At 52.5% G+C, this 25,055-nt stretch overlaps 1 long non-coding RNA gene across 3 annotated transcripts in view; it reads left to right on the top strand.

Moving 5' to 3' along the window:
- Positions 1-8,061: 8,061 nt before the first annotated feature.
- LOC137142843 (uncharacterized) overlaps positions 8,062-25,055 on the top strand; it is a 36,777-nt gene continuing 19,783 nt past the window's right edge. For all 3 annotated transcript variants that reach the window (XR_010917013.1, XR_010917012.1, XR_010917014.1), the window contains exons 1-2: positions 8,062-8,166; positions 16,742-16,861. This is a non-coding gene — a long non-coding RNA (uncharacterized lncRNA). The remainder of the gene's footprint in view (positions 8,167-16,741; positions 16,862-25,055) is intronic.

The following is a 25,055-nucleotide window of genomic DNA, read 5'->3' as shown; positions in this document are numbered from 1 at the left end:
TCCCAGGCTCGTTGTACTCCCGGCTGCTTGTCCAGGCTGTGTCTGTCTGTCTTGCTTCTCCAGCTCCTCTCATACCCCTCCCCCTGTGGAGTCCTCTCTCCAGATGGTCAAATTCTCCATGGGGCTCGCCTTCCCCTTTTGTCTTTGGGGGGCTCGTTCCGGATGGGAGAAGAAATTGAAAACAACCACACCCCTGACCGACATAAGTTACAGCAGTAATGAAGAACAGATGCTCACTTGTACTTAGCTAGATGTCCTGTCGTGGGAGAACAGGGCCCTGTGTGTGAAGATGGGGTCCCTAGAAAACTGAGATCTCCCTGGATTCTCACCCTAGCTGATGAATCCAGGTCAGATTGTAGCCTCCAAAATGCAGTGTCGTCACCCTGTAAAAATGGCCTCCCTCTTGGGGTGCCGGGTTTATCACCTGTCAGCGGGTCATCCCCGCCGAGGTTTGCTCAGTTTACACATAAAGCGGTGCTTTTCCGACCTGCCGCCTTGGCCGTGCGTGAAGCCGTCTCGGTGGTTCTCCCACGGCCAGCAACGAAGGCTTTGCAATCGGAACGTAGCGCTTGAACCAAAGCCCGCTAAAGACTACGGCAAGACGCCTTCTCTCTTCAGTGGCTTTTGGATCAGGCCCTTGGGGAATGGTTGGGTTGAGATGCACAAGCTGGATTAAGGAATCCAGCTCTCTTGTTAGCAGCGGTGTTGGAGTAAAGCAGGAGTAAAGCCTTGTTCGGGTATCTTTCAAGTCAGCAATCTGGCTCCGACACGCCCCAGGAGGGCCAGTTTAACACAGCCACATCTCTGAGTGCATGAGACTTTGCATAGGCGGTTGTGTTTCATCTGTTGCTCTCCCTCCCTGTTCCTCTTAAAGCAGCCAGGCTGAATTCAGAGTCTCTTTTAGCTGCAAACAACTCCCCTCCCCTCGCTGGCCTTTTGGTTCTCATTGTTTTGTTATTCGCTAATAATTACTCGAAATGGTACATCTGTTGTCATGACAACCTATTAATCCATTGGTAAAAACCCTTTGTATGCACTGGAAGCTTTCTCTCTCTTTCTCCCCAGCCCCACCAACAGCTCATCCATTCTCTGTCTCTCACTCGCCCTTTTTCATCAGATTACATCTACAATTGATCCAGGCATGGAGTTCCCATTGAAGTCAATGAGAACTCTCTGCACAAAGGGATGGTGCCGTGTGCCCGACTGTGTCTGTTTCATCTTTCTTCTTGCCCCTGGTTTCTGCCCTCTAGTCCCATGCAGACCAGGGACTCTGATGGGGTAGAGCCTTGTTGGTTCTTATTCACCCCTGGTTGCCCAAGGAGGAATCAGAGGGGAGAGACAGCAGCACCAGGACATTTATTCATCTCATGCGAAAACACAAGACAGATGCAATTTCTCCCATCAGAAGTGAGACACAGACCTCATATTTGCCCCAGAGACGGCTACCTGGGGCTCCAGAATTTGAGCTTTTAAGCAACTCTGATCACAAAGAAAGCCTTCAAATGTGCCGTGGTGTCTGCCTGAGCCTGCAGACAGCACGAAATAATGATTCTGGAAGATGTGGCCTGCTCCCGTTCCAATCAACAGAATGCTGAGCCCGGAACCTAAAGACACCCTTCTAAAGGCCAAAACTGATCACTGTTTCACGTCTGCCGACAGTCCCCAAGAAAAAGCAGAGACAATCCTTCTGTGCAGATCTGCAAACTCCACTGTCTCATTTTGGGACTCAAAGGGGGAGGAGTGTGGATAGTGGGCGGAGCTCAGGGCGACTTTACCCCTTTCTGTTTTTCCAATCCTACGGCAGCATTGGTCCCCCGCCCCCCGAAAGCATCCACTCTGATTCCTAATCTACATCCAATTTTGGTTAATCCCTGTGTTAGAAAGAGCCGACAATTTATTCCATAGTGGGGGCAAAATCCCAACTGGAAATGACTCCGCTCCAGAGCAATTTACCGCTGTGATTTTGTATTAATCCTAAATCAGAGAGCCCTTCGTCTCCTTGCACTTCGTCACTGGTCTGTCTATCTCTGTGTGTTGTCTCTTCTCTTAGACTCTCTTTGCTTTGGGGCAGGGACCTTTTTTTTTTTTTTTACTGCAATAGCTGTTTCATTGGACTGTGACGTAGGAAAAGGGTGGGAGAAAAGAGGCATTAGATGCTTTTTAGAGGCGACAGGGAAGCCCTGATTCCTCTTGGTCGCCTTCTGAGCTGCCTTGTTGTACCTTTGATCAGTTCCTCTCTCTGTCTCTCCTTCTCTCTTTCTCTTTAGTTTGCAGGTGGCCAGATTCTGATCTCACGCTGGTGTAAATCAGGGGTGATTCCACCTGAAGCCAAAGGGCTGAATTCTGATCTGACTCCGACTGGTGTAAATCCCAGCCACGTCGATGCAGTTACTGGTGTAAAGCCGGCGTGAGCAGATCAGAAGCAGCCCAACGCTGGCAGGATCCTGGCACATGGCTTGCATTTGCTCTCTCGTGTACAATCCAATTCACAAAGTGATGGGAAAATGTCAGACATAATTAGGGGAAATTAACCAGGGAGTCTTCTCTGGAGAATCAGCAGCTTTTATCTCTCGGCTCGGCTGGCTCGGCACAGTCTACAGCCTCCAACGCGGTTTCCCACACACACCCGGGTTACGAAGGCAGCAGGGCGGGCTCTGGGGTCTATCCAGCCCTTCCAGGCCACAGCAGGAAGAGACACACGGGCTCTGGGGTCCAGTCACTCCGCAGCTGTTAGGACAGGAGAAGCACGGCTCTATAGAAGTTATTACGCTAGCTGCCGGGCGCACAGGTCTCTGGGCACAAGCTGAGGCTGCTGCTGGGGCCCAGAATAAGCTGAGGGATCAAAAATGAGACGAGACAATCCCAGTCCCACTCTGCCTCGTGACTATCTGCTTCCCACCAATGACTCTCCCCAACCCCTGCTTCCTTTCTCTGTCGCTGGGCAATCATTTTTTTTCCCCCTCCAGCAGGCAACTCGTGCTGGCACCCGGAGTTAAAAGCCACGGGTCTCTGTCCCTCACATTTCATGGGAGTTGGGCCTGTCTAAATCCATTAGGTTTTGAGTGTCCTCATTATAATGTGCTGGGTAGAGCAGGACTCCTGGGATCTCCTCCCAGCTTTTGGAAGGATGAAGAGACAGGAAGTCAGGGCTTCTTGTGTTTCTAAGACTTTGGGAAGGAGTGTGGTCTAGTGGTTAAAGCAAAAGCCTGGGCGTCAGGCTTCCGGGGTTCCCTTCTCGTTACTGGAGAGGAGTGTGGTCTAATGGGTTCCTTGGCCTTATTACCCATTCTGCCAGCTGCCTGTGCTGTGATCCCTTAACCTCTCCTCCTTTTATAGACCAGTAAAGTGAGGCACCCAGGGTCATGCAGCAAGTCAGTAGCAGAGCCAGAGACTCATGGCTCCCAGTTGCCTGCTTTAACCACTGCACCACATTGCCCCCCGCAGAGCTACCCTTGCTACTTTTTCTTCCTCCAATGCAATGGCTATTAGAACAGGGAACAACCCCATGTCACCTTGCGCTTTGCAAGGTCATTCCCCCCTCTTGCTCTCCAGCCTGGCAGGGGCTGGGACTCCTACAGACGTGCTCTGCTCAGCCCCCGTGGGAGGGGGCAGCAGCCCCTATCTGACAGTGCTAGGGACCTGGCCCAAGGCCCGCTGAAGTGAAAGGGGGTCCTTCTGTCGTTGCCACTAGATCCTTGGCTCCCACGGATGGAAGCTGCCCAGATGGAGGTGAGTTTCTGTGCAGCCGGCCTCCTGTGTGCAATGGGAGGACAGGAAGAGAAGTCGGGGCAGACACTGAGGGAGTCCGAACCCTTTTCTGGGGTGTGATGGAATAGGAAAGATCCATGGAAATTGATACCAATGAGCCTAGAGCATTCATCATCATTAATTTCCCAGCAGGCTCTATAAGACAATAGTGACTGAGCACGAGCTGGGCCTGACTCATGGCCTCTCTCTCCCCAATACACTTATTTTGGGGACAGGGCCAGAGTACTCTGTGGAAGTGAGATCAGACTTTCAGGCCTGATTTCAGTGCCGGTGCTCAGGCGAACCCGTATCTCTATTTGGATCTGACCTGGGGAGACAGGCTGGGTGAGGGATCTGACCGGATCCCCAGGGCACTGGATGAAGACAGAAAATAAGACTTAAGCCAGCCCCGGCCACCTTCTCCCGGCAGCCACCCAAGGCACTGGAGGTAACGCCATTATCTCTGTGTGTGCCTCACACGTGTCTGACAGATATAAATATCCCAGGAGAGCCCTGGTTAATTTCAGGATTTATCAGCAGCTCTGCAACCCTCAGAAGCAAAATAAGCTGGAGGGGAGTGAAGCGGGGTATCCTATCCCCCATCTGCACAGAAGCCACCCCCAATCCATCATTGTGCTCCTAGCTCGTTTCATCCCACAGGGAGGTGACGGGACTTGGCCGAGGTCCTCCCGCAATGCAGTGGCAGAGTCACAAAGAGACCTGAGGTGTCTGTACCTCGACCCGGGTGAAAAATGTCCTGCCCCACGTGGAGAATTCTTCCATCCACCTAGAGCTTCCATCATCTCTGGGAGAGACAGATTAACTACGTTGATGAAAACCCCTTCTGTTTATGTAGGAAGTGTCTACGCTACAGCCCCAGAGCGCCAGAGCTGTGTGGCTTCGGCGGCTGTGATGTAGACACCCCCTCACTTAGGGTATCCTTTACGAAGGGGGAAACTGAGGCACCGAGGGGTGACGTGGCTTGCACAAAGTCACGCAGCAGGGTGGTGGGATAGAATCCAGGCATCCTGACTCCTCCTTCAGTGCCCGACCTGCTCAACCACACAGCCTCTGATGGCACAGGCCGCAATTCGCTCCGGGTTATCTATTCGTATTAGCGTCCAAGCTGCTCTTGCCTTCTTGGAGCTAAACGCTGGCTGGCCCGAAGAGCTGGGCGTTGTCAGATAAAAGAGGAGCGCAGGCACCGGAGAAGGGATCTGGCAGGTTTTGTTTGTTCCTGCTTGGCTTCCACCTGCACCCTCCACGGCCTGGGACACGCAGAGGATTCGCTCTCCCGCCTCCAGCATGTTCAGCCCCCGTCCGGGGGGGGTCTCCGCTGTTGTCAGTTCCTCCCTTCTTCCCAGCACGGCACCCCCCGATCCTGTAACCTCCGGCATTGCCAATCCCTGCTCTTCCAGGGAAAATGAAACTCGTGACAGCTGCGGGCACAGATGATCGAGGAAGCGAAGCTTTGTAAATGAAACCCCGAGTGCTCTTTTGTCTGGGATGGAGTTTAATATCCGTGTGTGTGGTTAGGCTAGATCGACATCAGCCACTGGCTTCCCCAGCTCATTATCCCCCATCACAGCCAGCTGGCTCGGCCCAGGCAGCAAGAGGGAAGCCACAGGCTGTGGTTTAACTTCACCAGGCGCCGGGGGGTGCCAGGCTCCAGGAATCGGTGCCACGCGCAGCTCCACCCACGGGGAAGGAGCAGATGGAGAAGGGAAGTGGTCAGTACAGGGCGTTGCCCACTTCATAGCTTGAGCTTGGTCAACCTTGGTGCACCCGCTACGTCTCCTGGCACCGCTCCCTGGGTGCCACCCTCCCACCTCCTCCAATGCAGGAACTCCCTGCAATTGCCCCAATCTGCCCCCATGCCAGGGGTTCTTACCAGGGTCCCCCATTTCCCCCATATACTCAGGGCTTTGTGTGCAACCTCATTTCCCCCTTCCCTATCATGCTAGGGACTCTGGGTGACCCCTTCCCCCCAATTCTCCCCACCAGGGGTTCTGCGTGCTCCCTTCCTCCATTTCCCCCTTCATGCCAGAGGCTGTGTGCCTGCCCCGCTCCCCTCTTCTCTCCCTTCCCCACCCACAGCTCTTCTTCTTTCTCTCTGGGAGATAAGGCTTTTAGCGTGCCAGCATGTTAAACTGCATTGGGAGACAGAGATGAGACAGAGGTATTGTTATGCCTGGATGTGTTAATTGCTGCCATCACCCAGCTGTTTGATCTACAGATAATTGCTGGGGTGCTGGAAGCTGTGGAGTTGTTAATCAGACGGCAGGGCCTCCAGCTAGTTCCCGTTTCCCCCCTTTTGGTTTTCCAATTTCCCCCAAATTCAATAGGGTTCCGGCCACTGACGCCTAGACCGTTCCCTGAAATTTTGGGATTGACCAGATGCGGTGTTCAAAGGTTATCGCATTTGACACATGCAGAAATGCCCTTGAGTGCCAGATCTTTGCCAGCTCGGCCGACTATGGGATTTACATTTGCAGTATATAAATTACGTACCACTGAGCCTGCTCTGTGGAGACCCCAGGACTTGGAAGTGTGTGTGGGGAGCTGTATTCAGGCTTTACGCTCTCTGCTGAAGCTGCCACCCGAGATTGTGACCCTGCTGAGGTACCCATTGTGATAAGGACACTTGTCCAACCTCGGTTGGTTTCCATGTGATCAGCAGAATCTTTCATAGGCACTTGTTTTCAAAGACGTTTCGTTTTCTGTCTAACGCAGCGGCAAGTAGCAGACACATTAACCTCCAGCCACTAGAGGGGGACAGATAGCTACATTGATATGAACGTGGATTATCCGGCGATTCCGCAAGGCACCAAAGCTGTGATTGGGCAGTAATAAAATGACGTCACTATGAAGCTGCGTTAGAATGGGACCAGAGATGAAATATTCCATGGACTTTCACCACTCCTGATCTCCACGTCTCCTTATTGCCAGTGGTTTTGAGCTCCTGCATTCTTGGAGTACTCCATGCCTCCTATTATCTTCCATGCAGGAATCTCCATCTATTATCCTATGCCTGCCCCCACACCAGGTGTCTGATTCTCAGCTATCCCACTCCTGCCTTAGAGCAGGGACAGAGTGAGAGGGGCTTTAAAGCCAATTTTGCATTCCCCATGTTCTAGGGCCATGTTCTAGGGCCATGTTCTGCTCTAATTTATACTCTGCTTTCCATGGCCTCTGTGGGTCTTGGACCCTGGACAGGAGCATCTGGAAGCAGTGCCCTGGCAGAGGCAGGGAAATTGGGACAGCCCAGCTTTCAGCTCCTGCTGCACAAACCTGTCCTAGTCAGCCACCCTGTCAGCTACCCTGTGCTGAAGTCTACACTGCTGCAGCTTCATTTCTGTCGGTTCCCAAGCTAGCTAGATTAAAGTGAATTTGGGGAATGTCTACACGTGCTGCAATGCTCTTTTTTTGCTCCGGATCCTGGGCAAGATTTTCAAAAGCCCCCAAGTGACTGAGGCACTTTGGAAAAGCTCCCTCCCACGGACCTTTCTTTGCAAAGTGTGGTGAGACCGCCCCCCTTTTAAAATAAATAAAGCTTACGCCATGCACTCAGGGTAAAGACACAGTAGCTGGCCAATTATATGGTGTGACTAGCAAATCCTTTGTAACAGGAATAAGTCAAGATCTGGCAGTGGAGAATTTGCCAGCAGAAAGTAAATTATTAGCAGCAAAGAGGTGGATCAGCAGGTAACACCTGCTGTGCTCTGTGGTCCTGCAGGGGCGGGTGGGAGAGACCTGGGGATGGAGGGAGGGGGCTAGAGATCTTTATCAGATGTGGCCGTTTTGAAAACACAGCTCTGTCAAAGGAGTTATAATCCCAGCGCGTGAAACCAGAGGCAGCCCCCTGTCATCTGGGGCTTACCGGGGCAGCTCAGCTGGACTGAGACTAGGACACAAAGCGCCCCTCGAGGTTAGCCGTAGCGGGCGGGAGGCTAAGCTGAGTCTCAGATCCATTCCGGGACCTGTAGACCAGGGGACAGACGCCAGGACGTGTCCCAGTGAGAAGCTCAGCAGGGGTAACATAAGCAGGGCAGATGCGGTAGCAGCATAGATGTGCCCTGAGAGCAGATGCAGGGGATTATATGTACACCTTTCCCATGGAAACACACACACACACAAGCCCTGATGCAAACGCCAGCAGGCACTCTCCTTGTGTGCTCTCTGACGGGGAAAGGGTTAAAATCCTCTCCCTGCCCCAGTCCCGTGCTCAGCTGCGGATGATGTGCCATCAGAAGAGAAGCTGAGTAGCATTTCCTGTACCTTGAGCAACTGAATGGCTGTGCTGAGCTCCCTGTGAGAAGATCAGGTACTGCCCCCGGCGGGAGATGGCCTTGTTCTGGGCTCCACGGGCACTGGTTACAGCTGGCGTTGAAGCTTTCCCTGCGGTCTGCGCCTGTTTGGGTAGGCGCTGGGACTGGGCGGACGGGGGCTGTGTGCGGATTGTGGCAGCTGGAAGCTGAGGGCTGGGCCCAGGGCTGGAGAAATCTCCCCCCTGATATGGGTGCTGGGCCAGGACTGCGAGGTCCCATCTGCCCCTTTCCCCAGCTTGAATGTCTAGTGGGTGGGGAGAAGTGCTCAGACTGGGAGTGGGGGGGGGGGTCCGTCTCCCAGGGCGCAATGCTAGAGGTACCCTTGCCCTTGAGAGCAGCAGGGGTCTGCTTAGCCTCTTAAACTGGTGGGGTGTTGCCCAGTTTACTGGGGCTAGCTGCATGGGTGGGCTGGGCTTTCTGCACTGTCATCATCCTGCCACATGCAGCCTTTTTCAGGTGGGGGGGCCTGTCTGAGCCTGGGGGTCATCCCCCCCCCCCATTGAGCTGCCGGGGGCCGTTTGCCCCTCTCAGCGCTGTTGTTTTGGGCTCTCTGCAGACTCAGGCAGCTGTCACAAGGTGAGTTATTTTCAGGCTCCTCTGCCGCCCCTGAGGGCTAGAGCCCCGGTTTTGAACTTGGACGCGGAGGATCTGCTGCCTTCCCATGACGGGCGCTTGTCCACACCGCCCTCATTTTGTCGACCGTGAGAGCAGTGCATCGTGGGTAGCTATCCCACCGTGCGACTCGGCAGCTCCAGCTGCTGGGCATTCTGGGATGGGGGAGAGGCGCGCGGAGCAGCCTGGGTGCCGGCTCAACGTCCCATGGTGCACTGCGTGTCCGTGCCGGCATTCATTGCGTTGCTGGTGGCGACTCGCGCCGTGTTTTCAAGGGCCCCCCGCCATCGGCTGCGCGCTCGCCATCTCTGTCTGAAAAGACGGGCGCTGCTCCCCGCGGTTGCTTTCAGCGTCCTGAACACATCGCAGCTGCGTCATGTGCTCCGGATCAGAACAGGAGTCCGAGGAGCCTGGCCTGCAGAGTGACACGCAGACAAACAGCCCCGTGTTCCGGCTGTCGTTCACGGAGCAGCTGCCTGTCGTTCACGGACCTGGGGGCTGCAGACGCGCCCCCCTGCAGCCTGAGCGCGCTGTGGTTCGGAGATGGAGCAAGACTGAGCCTAGGATTGTCTCGCTGTGTCCTTGCGCTAATCTTGCTGCATTTGTCTCGTACTTGGATTGTAAATTCTTCGGGGCAGGGACAGACTTTCCCACCTCCCTTTTCCGGAGCAAAATGGGGAAAGAAAGAATGGGGTAAAGTGCATAAAAATGTTCCTTTTCGGAACCTGCAGGATGAAAATTATTCTGAAGTCTTAAAAATTTGTGAGTGTTTGTGTGTGGGGAGGGAAATTATCAGCCTTTTTATTTATTTTTTTGGGGGACCAATTGTATTTCTGGTATGTATACCAGTTCCTAGCACTGCTCCAAACAGCGGTGCATTGTGGGTGACTTTACAAAGCTTTCTGGGGGAATTGTGGGAGGAAAAAAATCAAACTCTCACTCTCCTTTCCCGCCCCTCGATAAAATCTCATGATTCCTCAGCAGTATCCCATACTCCTTCCTGGATCCAATGTCATTAGGAAACTTGTTCTGACACAGAGTCCTTGAAATACATTCAGGTGGAGGGGGAACTTGGAGGGGGGAGCCAGGTTGCAGGAGAGAGGGGTTTGGGGGAGACGCCAGGAAGCCGGTCTGTACAGGTGGCTGGAATGTGCCCAGCAGTTGGAACATCTCCGTAAATAGCTTTTCTAACAATGCAAGTTTAGTTGTACAAGCATGCAGTCCGCTTGCATTTATTACCCAGTATGGGGTACATGAAACCAGGGCAGAAGCAATAGCGCAGAGAGCGTATCTACGCCGGGGAGTCGTCTTGTTTTTTTCTGGCATGGTGCATTTCTCAAATGACCTATTTAATATCCTTTTGTTTACTAGTTTTAATAGAAGAGGAAGAATTTGTTTTTCAGCTCACACTAAAATATTACTCAGCAAAAATGCGGTTTCCAGCAACGATCCCCTGGCTGTGGATCAAACGCAGAGAAAATCAGCAGGGCCATTTTGTTTTGGGCAGCCCAAAGGTTTTCTCTACACAGAGCATCTTGCTGGAGGATGGGGGAGAGGATGAGTCTATTTAAAACAGACATAGTTAAAGCTTGTGCATTTCCAGCCCTCTAAAGGAGGAAAATGGGTGATAACTGTTCTGTGCTTGTTTGTGAGGTGCTTGGCTTGAAAGTACTGGAGAAAAGTGTGGTATTATTCGATGCTGCGCAGTGATTTGAACCAATTCTCCCCTGTGTGAGGCTGGATAAAAGGTTTCATTGTCAATGTCGGGGTCTTACAATGTGCATAATGCTGTCTTTCTAGAATACCATTCATCTCAGCATCTCCGAATACCCTTCTCAGTATGAGCAGATACTTCCTGCTTTTGTGAAGATTTACCTTGGCACATTTGTACAGCACCTAGCACAATGGGGCCCTGATCTGGAAGGGCCTCGAGGTGCTACTCTAATATGTCTCTGGTGCAGGAACAGTCAGTCTATCCCCCCTGCACAAGCCGGGGGCTAGAGGGAAGAGACTTGTAGTTGAAGATTTTCTGCGTGACTGTTGTAAAAATGGTGTCTTCTGACCCCAACATTTCCCACCAGCTCCAGTTCTGATCCATCTGCCAAGATGTGACGTAAACGGTCTCTGTCCCATACACTTAGCGCAATGCCGCGTGGACAGAACACCTTTTTCCTAACGAAGGGAGAAGAATTAGCCCAAAGGTCCTGTTACCGCTGACATGCCGCTCTGGGCCAGGTCTGTCTGTAATGCAATGCCACCCACATGCCGTGATGAACCGATCCCTCTGTCTAATGCTTCTTTGAGCTGGACATGCCACTTGCTTTTATCCCGATGTACCGAGGCAATTTCTGGCTCAGGCACAGGAAGAATGAACCATGGACATCCTGGTATTTTGCTGTGGACTGAGTAGCTCAGAGGATGAATTAGCAGAGTAACCCCCTCCCTCTAGGTAACCAGTTCTAATCTAGCCCAGTCTGACAGTACCCTACACTTGTTACCATGTGCTGCCCTATGAGAAACGAGTTTGTTGAGTCTCTGTCTACTAGGAACTAGACAGAATCATAGGACTGGAAGGGACCTCACAAGGTTATCTAGTCCCGCCCCCTGCACTCAAGGCAGGACCAAGAATTATCTAGACCATCCCTGACAGGTGTTTGTCTAACCTGCTCTTAAAAATCTCCAGTGATGTAGTCTCCATAGCCTTCTTAGGCCATTTATTCCAGTGCTTAACCACCCGGACAGTTAGGATGTTTTTCCTAATGTCCAACCTAAACCTCCCGTGTTGCAATTTAAGCCCGTGCTTCTCGTCCCATCCTCAAAGTTTAAAGAGAACAATTTTTCTCATTCCTCCTTGTAACAACCTTTTTATGTACTTGAAAACTGTTATCATGTCCGTCCCCTGTATTCCCCCCCTGCCCCGGTCTTCTCTTCTCCAGACTAAACATACCCAATTTTTTCAATCTTCCCTCCTAGGTTATGTTTTCTAGACCTTTCATCATTTTTGTTGCTCTTCTCTGGACTTTAGAATCATAGAAGATGAGGGTTGGAAGGGGTATCTAGGGTACCTGAGGGGTACCTCAGGAGGTATCTAGTCCAATCCCCTGCTCAAAGCAGGACCAACCTCAACTAAATCATCCCAGCCAGGGCTTTGTCAAGCTGCAGTTTAAAAACCTCAAAGGATGGAGACTCCACCACCTCCCTAGATAACCCATTCCAGTGCTTCACCACCCTCCCAGTGAAAAACTTTTTCCTAATGTCCAACCTAGACGTTCCCCCACTGCAACTTGAGACCATTGCTCCTTGTTCTGTCACCTACCACCACTGAGAACAAAATCAGTCATGTTGATTTTTGACAATTTTGTTTTGAAAAAAGTAAACCAGGATGTTTTGACACTTTTTAAACATGTTTTTTCTGACTCTTCAGAACAAAAAGGTGTTTGTTTTTTTCTAAATGACTTTTTGAGATGGACATTGTTTTATTTTATATTTCTGTTTTAAAATCAAAGGGCCAAAATTGAAGCAAAACTTTTCCACTGAACTGAAACGAAATGTTGATTTGGAATTTGATGTCAGAATAAAAATTAAAAATTTTGTCCCTCTTCAGGCTGGAAGAAAAAAAAAATCCCAATCTTGAAACTTTTTGTGGGACGGAAAATCAGTTTTGCCAGCTCGAATCAGAAACAAATCCCCAGATCCTACCAACCTGACTTATGCAGAAGTGGAAAATTTCAGGTCTGGATTGCAATTAACCCTCTGCAGCGCAAACTGATTTCTCTAGTGAAAAGCTTCTCAGTTCCCCTTTCTGAATGTTCATACGGCACAAGATAATAGCAGACCGGCTTGTCACCATTGGAAACAGCAATGATTTTATTACTCGTGTGAACTCCTGGACTTGATCTTATTAAGAGACCAAGTGTTTCTGTTAGCTGATAAAAAGTAGCATTTCTGGTCAAATGACTGCAGACTTAATTAACTCTTTGTCCAGAAGAAATGAGGGAAGGTGTTGAAAACGGATTAGAACTTGAATCCTCTGGGTTATCGGATTTGATGCCGTACAGGTTTGTGGTACAGCACGTCAACTCTCTAGGTGCTGCAGTCAGCGCCCCATTGTGCTAGGTGCTGGGCAAAGACACAGTGAGAGGCTCTCTGTCCTGAAAAGAGTCCAAACGAGACAGGACGTAGGATGGGAGAAAGGAATACGTCCCTATGTTGATCGGTTTAAGTGACATGCCCAAAGTCACATACTGGGCCAGTTGCAGAGCTGGGGTTTAAATGTAGATGTCCAGGGACCCAGTCCAGCATCTTAGTGGGCAAGCAGGGGCACGGCTCCCTGGGTGCACAAACCGTCACCTGGCCCTGGGGAGCCAGGAGAAGAGCAAGCTCCAGGTGGGAGGAGGGGGAGAAGCGAGCTCTGGGCGGGAGGAAGCGGGGGGCACAGAATGTGCCCCTCCAAAAAGGGTCAAATTTATATTCCAGTGCCCGTCCCTGTTCCTCTCTAGTGTGTTATGCATTCCCCTCTGTTAGCTGGCAAAGGAAACTAGCCTACAACTGCTACCAGCTAGAGGACGTGCTCCTTTAGCTTGTGTGGCACAGACTTGTGCCTTCAGCAATGGAAGGTGCAACGTCAACCCCTGGAGATGACTCAGGAGGGCAGATCTTACCGTGCTGTGCCCGGAAACTCTCTTCTCCGGGGAAGCCTCTAATACTGTCACCTGGTCGTAACACGACCAAACGCGGGCACTTGCAGAGGGAGGGCCTGGTTCTCTAGAGCCGATGAGTCCTCGCTGGACTTGGGCGGTGGAATTGCACTGGTGCGCGTGAGAGGAGACGGAGGCCCAGAGCATCAGTCCAACCCATGTGGTCAGAGACTGGCCAGGTGCACAAAGCACAATGAGCGCTGCTCGCCGCAGGGGTGGCAGAGGAAGGAACCCCAGTGAAAGGAAGAGCACTGGGTTGGAAAGTGGGAGACCTGGGTTTTGTTCCCATCTCTGCTACTAGCCTGTTGGGACAGGACCTGCACGAGGTCACCCTCCCCGCCCCCCGTGCCTCAGTTTCCCCATGGGGGTAATCGCCCTGACCACCTTTGTAAAATGACTGGAAATCTCCAGCTAGCGCTGCCTAAATATTAAAACCGCCACCTTCCGAGTCAAGGCCGGGCTCGCCAAGAGGAGCCGGCGGTGAACTTTCCTGAGAGCCCGGGCCAAAGCTGGCCGGGTTTTTACCTTTGTCCATCTCTTCAGTCCCCATCACTGCCTAATGCCATTAGCTCTACAACAGTCAGTTGCACCCTCCAGCAGCGTAGCCGCACGGCCCGAACGAGAGGCGGGCAGCGAACGTTCAGTGACTCGCTATTTCCGTCTGCAGAGCCCGGAGCAGTGCATTGGGGATCCGGCCGCTGTAGATGGAGTGGAGGTGGCTACGTCTCAGAGTAACTCAAGCTTTTTTTCTCCCAAAGCTCAGCTCTTTTCCTTGGGTGGACTTTGAGTTCTCTCCCCCCGGGGGCCACAGTTAGACAGCACCGTCATAGCTCCTTGGGTTTGACTTGAGTGATGGCCCTGACGTGTGGCGAAGCGAAATGTCATTATCTTTGCAGGTAATTTCCCGTTTTCTCTCCCAGACAGCAGAGATCAGAGAATCAAATTAGCCTGCTTCTTATTTTCCCCCTTGTCTAGGTTTCGAGGGCCTCTGCTGGGAGCGTCTCTAGCCTGGGTTTGCAAGCAGGAGGCGGTTGGTTAGAGGAGAGAGGGCACTGATTTGTAACGGATGCCCACCTGCGGGGGATAAGCCGATTGCTTGGGAAGGGACGGCTCCCCTGGGTCGGTCGTTGCAGACGGGCCAGACTTACACACATGCTCCATCCCTTTGGGGACACGACCATGGAGAACAAAGGGAGCTGCTTGTGGAAAATCTGACCTCCCGGGCCGCTCCCACTTTCCTCTGATGCTTCGATTGCTGGCCATTGTCAGACAGGCTACGGGGCTAAACGGGCCTGATGTCCGTGTCCCTGTCAGTCTACGGCTGTCTACACTACAGAGCCGATGTCGGCATAGCCGCCAGTGTAGACACAGGACTCTCGTTGTTTTTACTTCCCTGACAGACGCTGGCTACGCTAACAGAAGCCCTGTTCTGCTGTCACGGCGGTGTCTACAATGGGGGTTTTGCTGGCATAGCAGTGTCACCAGCGGAGTGGGTTTTTCCCCCCCTCCCACTCCCTTGACCCACACAGCTATGCTGATACAAATTTGGTAAGGGCAGGACTACACCTACAACCTGTCAACCAAGCTCCGTCGCTCCAGGCCGTCGAGGGGGGTGGATTTATTACAGTGATGGAAAACAACCCTGCCATCATTGTCGCAAGTGTCTACGCTACAGGGGGTGCACCCATAATTCTGCAGCTGAGCCACTATCGTGCTTGTAAGGTAGACATGTCTAAGAAGCATAGACCAGGCCTACATCTCCCCCTCTTCCATCTGGGTCTGTTCCATCCCCAGGTTCTGCCTAGAAAGCTAACAAAATCAAACTCCTAAAAAAAATCAAAATAACCCCTTCAGGTTGTTTTAGTGCGGTTTGAAAAACACACCTCTTTCTCTGGCCCAACCGCCGGAAGGGGACCATTGCTCCTCCTCTGTTAAAGTGGATTACAGTTGAAATCCCAAGGAACAAGGAGTTCGTTCCATCTCAGCTGATCAACTTCTTGCTCGCTCACCGGGGAAGGGGGCAGCGCCGCTGAAGACGCTTGGCATCAGCTAAACCCCTGGCGCTTCCACGACAATGGTTCTTCCATGGAAGAGTCCTGAACTCTGACCCGATTGTGCCTCAGTTTCTTTACATGTAAAATAGGGATGACACTTGATTGGCTTTGTGAAGTGATTTGAGAGCGCCGTATTTGTCTGTGTCAAACACTGGAAGTTTCCTTTGAATGAGAAATCTTTCAGATGTTAATTTTTCAGGCATTTTTTTGTTGTTGTTTCCTCCTTATTCGTTACAGTTGGGTTCACTTATTGCTAAATTGTCTGGTTCTCTGGAGGATCTACAGTGTTTCCTCTTGAATGGGTAGGGTGTGAAATTCAAGGTGGGATATCATCATAGGATTCAGCCTTCCGTTGGTCCGTTTCCCTCTATCTCTTTCCAAGCTCAGACTCATGCTTTTCTTGCCACGTACCCTGGGAACCAGAATCTCTATCCATGCAGCCTCGTAGGCGCATCATAGTTCAATGACAAGTGGGCTCCGTGCCCAACACAGAGTGGAAGGTGTGTGTCTGGGTATGTCCGTCCATGCCACTGCTCTCTGTGTGGAACCAGAACTGTCCAACTGTGTGTCATGGGCCCTATACTGCTAACAGCTAATGGAGATGCTCTTGACAGTGGTTCAAATGGAGTTATGTTGAGTCACATGCCTTGGAACCCTCTGTTTGGACTTGCCCCAGGCAATGCAGAAGGGGGACTTAGCTGCCTCCTCCCCGGCTTGCAGACAGCCCTGTGTGGGTCCGTGCAGGTGTAGGGGGTGTGCCATAGAGACGTGGCACCCTGGTGGGGAATACATTGAAAAGGGAGTACAGCCTGAGGCTCCACTTGGAATCCCTTCGACGCTGGGGGGCCCCATGAAGGAGGTGCTGAGGCAGCCTGCCGGGGAGCCAGAGAGGGGCTCCAGAGCTGGTGCAGGGGCACAAGGTCTCCACCCAAGCAGCAATGGCCTCTATCGGGTCCCCCGCGATCTGAGAGCTGTGGGGGCTGAATGCCCTGCTTCTGCCGTGGTGGGTGCTGTGCTAGCTGTGCCAGAGATCCTCACTCTCCCAATGCAAGGACTAGGGAATTTGCCCCCAGGACTCCTCTCCTGTTAGGTTTTGCTCGAGCATGGGGTGTTCTGGGCTAGATGAATGGACTCTGGAGCCCCAGCTCTGAGCACCACAAACTTTGTGCTGAGTTCAGCGTCTGCCTGACACCGGGGTCTTACTGCTACGGCCGGGATCCACTTCTCCTGCTTCCTCGTGACCCTAAACGCCATCTTCCTTCCCGCGCAGCTCATGCTGTGTTTTTTCTCTCTCCTTTTGCAGGCGAATTTCGTTCCCGGAGCCCTGTGACCCTTCCACTGGGGCCACGGGGGAGCCCCAATCACAAGAAGCATCTGAATCAGCCAATCGTGTGTGAAGGCGGCCGTTCCCAGGCTCTCTGAGGTACCAAACCCTTTCCATCGCATCTGATTTTCAAAGGCATCTAATGCTGTTTGATTCTGCTAAGTCGTAAATCCCCCTAGATCCTTCCTGGGATTGGTTTTTCAGCGTTAGCAAAACAGCTCAGCATTTGCTCTCCTCAGAAGCACCTTGATCTTCGGAGAGGCTCTCTCCTTTTGTGCTAACAGTAGGCGTCTGGGAATGGCTGCATTAATTCCATCTGCTGCCGTAATTAGAGAAGGGAGGCAGAGCCTCTGAGCTGGGGTCCAGATCTGAGCAGTCCCAAAGTTCAGGGCACGGACGCCTGGTCACATCCTCACAGACACCATGGGCCCAGCAAGAATCGAATGCAGGATCTCTAGCACCAAGGTTTTCCAGAGTGGTCCATAAGGCCTGGTCTGGCCTTAAAAATGAGATGGACCCAGCAACGTTGTGCTGTTCTGTTTTATTTTTCTAATTCCCGCCCTGTGTGATGTAGTTAGGGCCAACCCTAACCCCCAGTGTAGACGCAGCTAGGGCGATGGGAGCATTTTTCCGTCGCCCTCACTGCCTTCTCCTGGGGAGGTGGATTAGCCAAGTCGATGACGGAAGAGCTTTTTCCAAAGCATCTCCGCTCTGGTGTCTCCGTGGCACAGCTGGGGCTCCGTAGCTGTGCCGCTATAGTGGCGGCAGTGTAGACCTTCCCTAACTTCAGGTGACTCTGGTCTGGACGCCTACCTTGTTTTCAGACAGCGTTGAGCCCCCCACCACTCCAGTGGGAGTCAAACGTCTTTTCAATGGGTTTGTGGCCAGGTTCGCAAGTCCCCAGCCTGCGGCAGCTCCCGTTGAGAACGGATGAGACTCGTGCTTTGGCTTGTTCTGGGTACACGCTCCCATGTTGTATTGGGTTGGGACCCCTAAATTCAGGCCCCACTGCCACGTTCCCACCTCTGGGAGCAGTTCTTGCCCCAGTGCAAAACATGCATGAAGAGCTAGGTGTTTTAAAGGCAAGGTCAAGCGTCCTACTGTGCAAGAGGGGTCTGGATCTTGGGGCAGGCCGAGGTCTGGCGTGAGCGGGTGTACGCATGCTAATGATTGAACCGGGTCTTTTCAGGGCCGAAAGCAGAAGCTGCTCCCCCTTGAAAAGAAGGAGCGCTCTCTGAGCTGTGAGAGAGTAGTAGGTTGTGTAGTTCCCGGGAGCAGCCACTAGACAGCGGTGTGACTGTTCCAACCAGAGAAGTCAATGGGTGTCTTCCTGCTGAACTCACTGGGGTTTGGGCCAAGCCCGAGAGACCCGGTGGCCGCTCGTGACTCCCAGCATTAGTGTTGCATGAGAGGCCTTAGGGAATCTGGCTCTGAAGCCCGGGGCAGCTTGTCCTTAAATAGCGCTCAGAGCCCGTGAACAAGGGCAGTTCCAGGGAGCCATGGTAATAACTCATTAACCTACAAGAACCGTAGAACATCACGCCAATGAGCCTCATTCTGCCAATCACTTCTGTTGCCAGGGAGAACAACGATCCCGCCTCTGCCAGAAACTGCAGTGGGTCAGGGCATCCGTACGGATCAATGGTGGGAGGGTGATGGAAACTCAATTAACTTTTAAGACTCATTACCACCGGGGCAGCGCAAAGCCCTGCTCCGATCCCTACCACAGGATAAAAATTAAGCCTGCCCGATACAAACCGTTTCATTTCTGTAGCTGAAATCCACAGGCAACGGCTGCCTGTTAAAACTTCTGTGTGTTGCTTAACTTTTATATGGTGTCCTGGGAACCTGAGGATTGTTTCCCAAAGACTTGATTTTTGGTGCCTAACTGACACCCCTGGCGGATGGCTGATTTTCAGAGCGCTGATGCTCAAACCTTTTCTAAAAGTTGTCCCCCTTGGGGAGAGGCGGGAGTCTTAACTTGCACATCTAAAATCACTAGATGGCTTTGAAAATGTAGACCCTAATCTTTTAGTCCAGTAAATTATACTCCGCCCCCAGTGACTCAATCTGCGGGGTTGGCTTTCACGGTAGGACCCTTATTCGGAAGCTACATGAAATGTGCTCTGGTTTCTGCTCTTGGACGACACACAATCTTCCTTGTTCCTTGCCGCGAGCGGATGCGCTTCATCACTGGCTCTAATGTTCGGTTGCGTTTTGCCTTGGCTGGCTCTGGGTCTTTGCGCGGCTAGGAAGAGAGACGCGCCGAGTATTATAACAAAGCGAGTCAGGTGCTGGGGCTGCGTTTAAATGGCTTTCCCTAAAGTCATGTAGCAAATTAGACCGGGTCAGGAATTGAACTCTTAGATCGCACACTCAGGAGCTAACGTGGCGATGCTCATTCACTAACTTCACTCCTAGCTTGTCCCTCAAGAGATCATGTTCGAATGCAGCCAGATCCTTGGAGGGACCTGAGGAGGGGTGCCAGAGCGAAAGAAGGGAGGGCGAAGGGCTAAGGGGGAAGCAGAGCAGAAGAGAACTCTAGAGTTCTGCTACCCACCCTGACCGGCTGCTGGAAACCCTCCCTGAGCACCTCCTGCAGTCTGTCTCTGTTACGGGTCGTCAGCCTGGCCAGCGGGGCACCTGCAAGTGGGGGCTGGCTGGCAGCACATGGTGGCGGCGGGAAGGCTGCAGTGGAGAGAAGAGGGACTTGGAGTTGGGTGTGGATGTGGCATCATGGGAGGATCCTGCCTACCCCGGCCAAAAATCCTAAGTCAGGGCCCCCCCAAAGCATGAGATCATTAAAAATAACAACTGGGATGCGTCAAATTGGCTTTCTCTCATTTTCGCGCTATGAGGGGAGCGTTTAAATATTGCTCACAGCCCTCCTTCCATGATCACCAGTCCTAGAAATGTTTTAAAACGAAAGCTGAGTTTCTCATCATCACATGGCTCTGGGAGCTGGGGCTTTATGAGGCTTGTGAGAGACCAGGAGAGGGAGAAGCTCTTTTCTATTGGCATGCATGTTGGAAAGCTGCGGCACTGTAAGGGTTAACTGGATTACCCCTTTCCTAGGCATTCTGCTAAGCTCTGAACTTCCTAGAACCCTTTTGGTGATGGGAACCTGCGTAGACAGATGTGATCAGAGAGAGTTGCCTATTCGGGCCCTGCTAATGAAAAAGATTTGGGTTGCGGTGGATAATCAGCTGATCATGAGCTCCCGGTGCCAAGCTGTGGCCAAAAAAGCTAATGAGATTGTTTGGATGAATAAACGGTGGAATCTGGAGTAGGAGTTAGATAGGTTATTCTCTTTGTATTTGGCACTCGTGTGACTGCTGCTGGAAGACTGTGTCCTGTCTTGGTGTCAACAACTCACGGAGGATGTTGATAAATTGGAAAGGGGTCAAGAAAAAGACACCAGAATGATTAAAGGATTGGAAAACCTGATTTCTAGCGACTGAGTTCCTGGAGTCTCTTTAGCTTAACAAAGAGAAGGTTAAAGGGTGGCTTGATCAGTGTAAGTACCTACAGAGGAAAGAAATATTTTATAATAGGCTCTGCAGACAAAGGTATCTTTGTCTTGACAAAAGATCCAATGGCTGGAAGCTTTAGTTAGACACGTTCAGATGGGAAATAAGGTGCACTTTTTTAAATCATTTATTTATGTAGGAAGTTTAAACAAGTTTACAACTCCCTGCCATGTAAATATCAGAAACAAAACAATCGTTAGGCGGGTTAGTTTTTGTTTTAAAGAGACAGTTTATACACAAATACAGTCGACAGATCTTTCTGTTTAATAGGGTGTTACCATATTAGAGTGATCATCACCTAAAGTAGGAGCGAAACTTTATAACCCTTCCTCCACCCATGCTTGAGTATATCCTTTGCTTTGTAGCCACGCACCCGGTCCCACTGGCCTCTGACACGCTCTTGTGTCAAACCAGCAGCCTCCGTTCCATCGCAAACGACGTGTGGACTAACAGGACCTTAGCGGCTTTTCAAGTAGAGCGCTCAACCCACCCTTAACTGTGGTCCAGCCACTCGTGCCTCCACAAAAAAACCTCACGCTCCTCTAGGGCTTTTCATCTTGATTTATTTCGATGACTGCAGGGCTGGGGTGCCCGGTTAGGGTCGTTGTACCCATTTTACAGATGGGGAAAACTGAGGCACCCTGAGGTGCAGTGGCTTGCCCAAGGTCGCCCACTTGGCCAGTGGCAGAGCCGGCAATTAAGCCCTGAGTCTTATCCAGTCCTTTTCCACTCTGAGGAGCAAGGCACAGCATTTGAACGTGTCCCACGCCCCCCTTCTCCGAGGTGATCTCCAGGGGGGTGCTCATCCTGGCAGTTTCTCCAGCTCTGCTGCCTTCCATGCTGCCACCCAGTTTCCATTATTTTCAGCCTTCAGGGCGGGGGAATTGACCCCTGTGCTGACACAGGGAAGGCAGTTTGCACCTTCCCTATGCAGCGGCTGGCTCAGCCAGGGCAGCCCTGAGACGTGCCCTGCCCAGGGCTTCTGCCACAGCAATGCAGAGCTGGACACACAGGAGGCACGGTCTCTAGCCAGGGGAGTTCCCCAGGGCTGCCTTTACCTCTGCCTGGCACTGACTTTGCTGCTGGCCGAAAGGGGCCGTCTCTCAATGGTGCAGCCTGAAGCGCAAACAAGCGAACACCAGCCAGGCCACGGTTTCTGCCCGTTCACGGCCCACCCTGACCCCTGCGCTGCTGGGACCCAAAGGCTCCTCAACTCTGTCCCTGCTCTGTGTTGTTTCTTTCCTTGGTCTGGCTTACGGCTGGCGCTGGGGCTGTTTCCAGCACGATCAATCATCGCAGAGCTGTCTGTGCTAAGCGGGCACTTATCTCCTGTAAAGTGTGGCCCAGTCGCTGGCCATGGGAGCATCTGTCTGAGGAGAGACGGGTCTCATTAGCGGGGAGACAAGCTGAGAATTTATCTTCCCTTTTCTCTGTGGTCCTGGCGAGAGCTGCTTGGCAATGAGAGACCGGCCCAATCAGGGTGCTAGATTTCACCCGCCCTCTCGTTTGGATTCCAAATTGGCTCCTGACCCATCCGGACCCAGAGTTGTCTCAGTCTCCCTTAGTGTAAATTGTTTACATCTCGACATACGCAATTGTGAAGCTGAGGGGGGGAGAGATTAATTGCTGGTTTTGAATCTTCTCTAAACCCGAGGCCTGTTCCAGCTCCCATTCGAAGTCCGTGGGAGTTGGATCCAGTCCAAGGCTTTGTCTACACAGAAATGTGACACACCGGTTTTACGAAATGGAACAGCTGCTGTGGATACTCTTTTTACATTGGTTTAGGACTGGCTTGCATTGAGCTGGCAAACCTGAGCAACTCTAGAGGCAAGCAACTTGCTAGACTCCTAACTGGCTGGTTCAAATGCAGCCTCTGGCCTAGAAGCTGAACAACCATCAGGTGCTCTTATATGAAATGAAGTTTTGCCCGTTCTCAGCCTTCATCCCATGGGCGGGTCCAGAGTCAGGAAAGCCCCTATTCCCAGCTGGCAGCATCAGCAGGGAGAATGAGGTTGAATGGGGCCTTCAGACAGAGCAGCTTTCTCTCCACGAGCGGCGCAGTCTCCTGTGCGGGTCTGGACGATGCACACAGCTCCACAACTGCCACTCAGCGGGAGGCTGGGCGTTGCACTGGCAGGCAGGAGACGCGGGTTCTATCCCCAGTACTGCCTCAGATGAATCTCTGTGCTTCCGCTTCTCCCACTTTTGTCTGTCTGTTTAGATGGTAAATAGATTCCTAGTTCTTCCCGTGCAATGTGCAGCACCTAGCACGACTGGCTCTGATCTCAGCTGGAGTGGCGAGCTACCACTTCATCTGGCACTTTCCCCACCATAGAATTCAGAGCACCGAAATTACACTGATGGGGGGCTTTTGTTCCATGCATGGATTTGGTACCATGATGAAGAGTGTGGCTAGAAACACCTAGACCATGCTCCATTGCCGTAGAAAGACCATTGTAAGAGCCTTGTCCAAGACGGAGCTGCCACCTCTGCGGCTGATTTTAAAGGGATGGGGAACATTCTCCGGTCTCCTGACCGTGACGTGTATTTGCGCTGGTCCCGGCTGCAGCCGGGGAAGCAGAGCCAGACACGAGCATCTGAATCAGCAAAAGGGAGGTGGTGGGGTTTGGAAATGAAGTTGTCACCTTCAGTTTTCTTTTTCTGAGGCAAATGCAGGAGGCAGCAAAATCGAGCGATGGGCCGGGAGAAATTGAATTAGCTAATTTGGTTATGGCTGGGTGCAGGGCAGAACAGAGATTGGGTGCAGAGGACAGGCAGTGAGGCAGCAGAGAGCAAGTGTGCGCTAGCGGGCACGGCCCATAGTGATCTGGTTTCCCCCGGCAGTGCTTTTGAAGTCCGTGGAGCTGTGTCACTGCACTCCAGCTGTGCCTGTGGCCAGCGGCTGGCCCTGACACATCCAGCTGTCCTGGCTGGGTGGCGGGGAGAGTCGTGGTGTGGAGCCTGACGCCCCTAGCTCCCAGGTTTGAATCCTACGAGCAGCGCGCCCCACGGCAGAGAGAATCCTCTCGTGTCCTTGCTGCCCGCCTACAAGGGGTTCACGACGACTGGGCCCGTTGCCCAGGGCCAAACCGGAAGGCCGACTCCCGTATTCATAAAGCAGGACTGCGTAGCGCCTGCCACCAGCTTGGATCCAGCTTGGCTCCTGGCGCTAGGTCTGGAGATTCATCTGGTGGGTTTTTTAGGAACTGGATTCAGACCCTCCCCTGCATGGCTTTCCTGTTGGCCCCCAGTAGCTGCACTGGTATCAGTTCAACGCCTCTCCTGTGTGCTTGTTGGCCAGCTCTGCGGAGTGGCAGCCTCTGGCTCCATATGGAAAAGAACGTTACTGTCAGCTGCTGGAGGAACGTGCTGAGAAAGCAGCTGTGGCTCTGCTGGCCGTGGCCTGGGCGCGAACCCACGGCTCAGAGGAAGGAAACGTGCACTTCTCCCTCAGCCCCTTAGGTCCCGCTCCCCGCCAGGCCATTCTCTCCACTGCCCTGCGTGCAATGACAACGCGTGCAAAGTACTTCACTTGGGAAGGAACAAAATCAAATGCACGATACGAACCAGGGAACAACTGGCCGGGCAGTAGCACGGCTGGGAAGGGCCTGGGGTTATAGTGCATGGAATGGAATGAGTGAGAAATGGGATGCAGTTGCTAGAAAGTCTGATATCACTCGGGGGTGTAGTAACAGCACCGTTGCATGCAAGTCGTGGGAGGTCATTGCCCTCTGTCCACCGCCCGGGTGAGGCCTCAGTTGCGGTGTTGTGGTCCGTTGTGTGTCTGTAGCACGGGAGGTCTGGGTCAGGTATTAGTGAAAACTTTCTGCCTCTCAGAGCAGTTCAGCTCTGGAATAGCTTCCAAGGGAGGTTGTGGAATCCCCATCGCCAGAGGTTTTAAGAATAGGTTGGACAAACCCCTGGCAGAGATGGTCTGGGTTTATTTTGTCCCGTCTCAGTGCAGGGAGATGGACCTGTCGAGGTCCCGTCCAGCCCTACGTTTCTCGGCTTCTGGGCACTCCCAGCCCAGCACTTGCTGACTTCAAAACGCTCCCCCACTTCAAACCCCCTTTGATCTCGGCTCTGAAAGGACACTCAGCGGTGGAGGGGTGCTCATGGGGTCACGCTTTCAGCTCCTGGCTCTCCCATTGAAACAGCCCTTGACCTTGGGCAGTTCTGTTTTCTCTGCTTTCCTTTTATCTGCCTGGCTCTCTGTCTCCTTTGATCTTTCCCTCCCTGTCCTCCTATCTCCCTTGGCTCGTCTGACCCGCTCTCTCTGGGCCGTATCAGAGCCTCTGCCTCTCCCCTTCGGTTCAGTGGAGCCCCAGCCTGCTAGTCTGGTTGAATGGGAGTTTGCTGTGCAGGATCGGGCTCCCTTTCTATCCATTCTGCCCGCCTCCTGCTCTCATCTGCTCCCTGCTTGTCTCATCCCCACCTTGTCTGCCTCTCTGCTAGTGGGGGCCTGGCACTGATTTTTAAATAGATCCAATAGATCCGGGAGCTCTGCTCCATCTGCCACCTGGCCAAACCAGCCGTCACCTGCCCTGAGAGTATCTCGTGCTGCACCCAGACAGCACCTGAACAAGGATCCCAGCCCAGCCACGCACGGTGGCTCCGTTAGCTGGGGAAGGGGCGGCACAGCTGGCTTTGTGGAAGGCGAGGAGCGACTTTTGTCCGCCTCCTCCCCCCCCCCCCCCCAAAATTCAGCATCCTGGGGGCTTGTTGCACAGGATCATGGAGAACACAGCCGTGCCCGTGTGCTG

This window comes from Emydura macquarii, unplaced genomic scaffold (assembly GCF_026122565.2).
Source record: "Emydura macquarii macquarii isolate MOO-44397 ecotype Brisbane River unplaced genomic scaffold, CSIRO-AGI_Emac_v2 contig_3257, whole genome shotgun sequence".
NCBI classification, from domain to species: domain Eukaryota; kingdom Metazoa; phylum Chordata; order Testudines; family Chelidae; genus Emydura; species Emydura macquarii.
The sequence above is the reverse complement of the archived record's forward strand: the minus strand, read 5'-3'. Positions and strand labels throughout refer to the sequence as shown.